At 41.1% G+C, this 3,962-nt stretch overlaps 1 pseudogene; it reads left to right on the top strand.

Annotated features, from left to right (window-relative positions):
• Positions 1-384: 384 nt before the first annotated feature.
• Positions 385-1,319, top strand: LOC127492695 (uncharacterized protein KIAA1143 homolog pseudogene; annotated as a pseudogene).
• The last annotated feature ends 2,643 nt before the right edge of the window (positions 1,320-3,962 follow it).

Raw genomic sequence — 3,962 nt, 5'->3', positions numbered from 1 at the left:
CAATTTCCAGATCCTCACTCATTGTCAAGGTCCCGTTTCATGAGTTCAGAAGGCTGTACCTATGACCCAGTGGATCCAGAAGCAAGATGTCCAACCAAAGAGGATTAATCTTGAGCCTTAATGTAATTTAACTCACTAGGTTTTATTCTTGCTTTCTTCTTTCTGATCACCTTTTTTGTGATATTTTCCTTTTGAAAAAAGAATGTCTGTTTAATGCCTGTCCCCATCATTCCTTTTTGTAAGTGCACAACTTGACTTGTTTCCCAGGTTCACTTTGTAGAGAAGTTTTGTCTCAGAATGAATCATACCTCAGATCTCACCCTTATTTGATTTAGATGACATGAGGAAAAGATTTTGGATGTCAGGTTTAGCATCAATACTAGAATGGGGTAAACTTTAGGCTGAAATTGAATATTTTTGGCATGTGAGAAGGACATGAGTTTGGTGATGGGGGTGAAATGTTATGGACTGTGTCCCTCCCAAATTCATGTTGAAGCCGTAACCCCCAAATTCATGTTGTGACTGTATTTAGAGTAAGGAATTAATTAAGGTTAAATAAAATCATAAGGTCAGGACATGGTCCAATAGGATTAGTGCCCGTATAAGAAGAGACACCAGGTTTGCCCTACAGCTGCCATGAGCAGGTGTCCTGTATGAGGCTGGCTGGGCCAACATTCCTGTCCCTCTTCAAGGAGTGGTCACCTACCAAGAATGGCCTACCATAGAGACCAAGAGAATTCAGCACCAGTTCCCTGATGAAGATGGTGAGAACAGTGACAAAGAAGATGAGCATCCCCAAGTGGTGGTTTTAAAGGGAGATCAACTAGCTGAAGAAATCATGAAAATTAAAGCAGAAATAAAGGCTGCCAAAGCAGATGAAGAACCACCTCCAGCTGATGGGAGAATCATGTATCAAAACCAGTTAAGCATCCCTCAGATGAAAAATATTCAGGTTTAACAGCAAACTCAAAAAAGAAGACAATTGAAGATGAAATGAATAAGCAAGACTCAGAATTCACAAAAGCAAATAAAAAACAATAGCTTCCTTTCTTTTGGCAATAAAATCGAAAATGAGTAAAAATTTTGGGCTCAAACTCCTTTGAAAATATTTGAGGTGCTTTTAAAATAACTTTTTGTCCTTTTACAAAGCACTATACACTCATTCCAGAAAATATAGGAAAAAAATAGTAAAATAAAAACTTTTTCTATCCATTAATACACCTCTGCCTTGAAATGCCAACTCTGTGGAAACTTCTATTAATGTTTTGTTATTCCCCATGTATGGGTGCGTTGATACATAAATGATATTTTAAACAAAATTTGAAGATGTATTATGTGTTCTCTATCATTCTAATTTAATATTACGTTGTGAGCATTTTCAGAATGTGAATTCAAGGAGCTGGCATTGTGATTGTAGCAGGTAAAGCCACCGCCTGCAATACCAGCATCCCATATGGGTTCTGGTTTGTGTCTAGCTGCTCCACTTCTGATCCAGCTCCCTGCTAATGGCCTGGGAAATTCAGCAGAAGATGGTCTGAGTGTTTGGGCCCCTGACACTAGGTGGGAGATCCAGATGAAGCTCCTGGCTCCTAGCTTTGGTCTGGACCAGTCCTGGTCATTGCAGCCTTCTGGAGAGTGAACCAGTGGATGAAGATCTCTGTCTCTCCCTCTCTTTGTAACTTTGACTTTGATAAACACTTTTTTGAAAAAAAGTATATTCAAAAAGAAAAGAAGAAGAGATACCAGAAAACTGACATTTTTGCCCTCCATGTGGATTCAAAGGCTATTTGATGACCTTACATTGGCCTCTTTCACTTTTAAATCTGCACACAGGCCTTAGCACCTTGACAGATCACACTCTGTCTGTCAGCTCCTCACTGTCCTTACTCCTCTCACTTTCAGACTGTTCTCTTTATTGGTCGTATAAAAACTACCTTCTTGAGAGTTGTATGTACAATAATGTTTCTGCATATGGGCAAACTCTTTATCTCAAAGACTCATTTTATTTTGAATAAAGATACAGTTTTACTAAAAAAAAAAAAAAGGCTATTTGAGGTCACTGTAAGAAAATGGCTATCTATTAAGTCCAAAGGAGCTCTCATAAGATACCAAATCCTGACCTTGAAGTTCTAGCTCCATAACTGTGAGAAATAAATTTCTGTGTTTTAATACCCATACTGTGCTAATTTCTAGTATTTTGGGAGCCTAAGCTAATGAACTGTATTTGGTACCCATCCCTGCCACAAACTGGCTGTGTGACCACCAGAAATTTGTTTAATGTCTGTACCAGTATCCTCTTCTGTAAAATGTAGGTAGGAATAGTATATACCTCATAAGAATTAAAGAGATTGAATAACTTAATATTTATAAAGTTCTTAGAATAGTGCTTAGCCCATAATAAACGCTAAATAATAAACAATAAGTAACCAACTATATAGCAATTTAGTAATTACTCTGAGTGTTTTCTATAATGTCCTTTAATAAAAAGCTGAAAACAACAGTAAATTTGGCTGAATAGAAAAAATACGAACTGATATTGACCATGGGAAGATACCAGAAGAACAGGGGAGGAAATGCATTCCCAGGGGACAGTTAGAAGTTTTCAGTGGAAAGTCTACAGAAAGAAGAGCAGTATAGACTGTACAATACTGTCTATACTGTGGAGCAGTATAGGTTGTACAATCAGCAGGACACCAGCAGCAACTACCGTGACCAGCAGAGATGCCATCTTCTCAGATCCAGGTGAGAAGAATGCAGAGGCCTGTGCCACTGGTGATCTTGTCTGAGGGAGAACCTCATATTTCCCATTGGCTTTGAGTCTGGATGAAGAGCTGGCTGAGGGCAGAGTGCCCACCTAACCCCATGAAGGGAGGGCACATTAACTTCCATGCCACCTCCCACCAAGGTGCCCAGAAACCAGCAAAAAGGGAAGTGCCATCTTTCCAGAATAAAGTGACTAAAGGCTGCTGTGGCCTGTGTACCACTTGTAGATTTTTTTCTGAGTGAGAAATCTCTAGTCCCCACTGACTTTGAGCCTGGCCTGAAGAGTTGGCAGAGGGGCAGTGCACCCACTTAATTCTGTGAGGGGAAGAAATGTTGTTCCCATCTCCTCAACCAACCTCCATCAGAACAGGCTGCTGCCTCCAGAAATGGGGCAACGCTTCATATTTTGAGAGGCTCTCAGTGCAAGGAATAAATAACCTATGTCCTTTGACTGTGGGAGCCCTGCACCCTGTGACTATAAAAATCCTGGCATGATAGGCCAGGAAACTGGGAAGGGCATGGGGTGTGGCTGGGTCTTTAAGAAATCAATGGATCCTACTGCAGAAACTCAGAGCTACCTGAGTGGTGGGAAGGATCATTGCACAGGGTTCTAGGCATACACTATAGAATGCACAGATCCTTTGGATTTATGTGACTGAGTGGGTGGGATGCACAGGCACTGTGCGTTCACCCTGGGTAGTTGATTCACCTTGGCAGAGAGAGGTTGGGGTTGTAAACACACCAACCCATGTGATCATACCCTACCCTCTGCTGACAGTAGAGATCTATTTATACCCAACTTGGACATCACTCTGGACTCTTGTCCCACCTATGAACTCTGGCTGGATCTCCCTGGCCCCAGCCAGCACATACCACTGGATATCTGGTAAAGGAGTAGGCATTCTACTAAGCCATAGAGGCACATTTCAAAGAATGAAGACTTCTGAGGAGATACCAAGTGTTTCCCAAGATGTGTGAAAACAAATGTAGAAATATAAGAAAAATGAACAAGGAAGACAGTATGACTTTCCAAAATTAGAATAACAATTCTTCAATATTAGTCTATGAAGAAAAGAGATTGATGAAATGCTTGAAAAGGGGGCCAGCGCCATGGCTCACTTGGCTAATCTGCCTGTGGCACCAGAATCCCATATGGGCACCAGGTTCTAGTCCCGGTTGCTCCTCTTCCACAGCTCTCT

The sequence above is a fragment of the Oryctolagus cuniculus genome, chromosome 16 (assembly GCF_964237555.1).
Source record: "Oryctolagus cuniculus chromosome 16, mOryCun1.1, whole genome shotgun sequence".
Classification (NCBI taxonomy): Eukaryota; Metazoa; Chordata; class Mammalia; order Lagomorpha; family Leporidae; genus Oryctolagus; species Oryctolagus cuniculus.
Note: the sequence above shows the minus strand (reverse complement) of the source record. Positions and strands in the feature narration are given on the sequence as shown.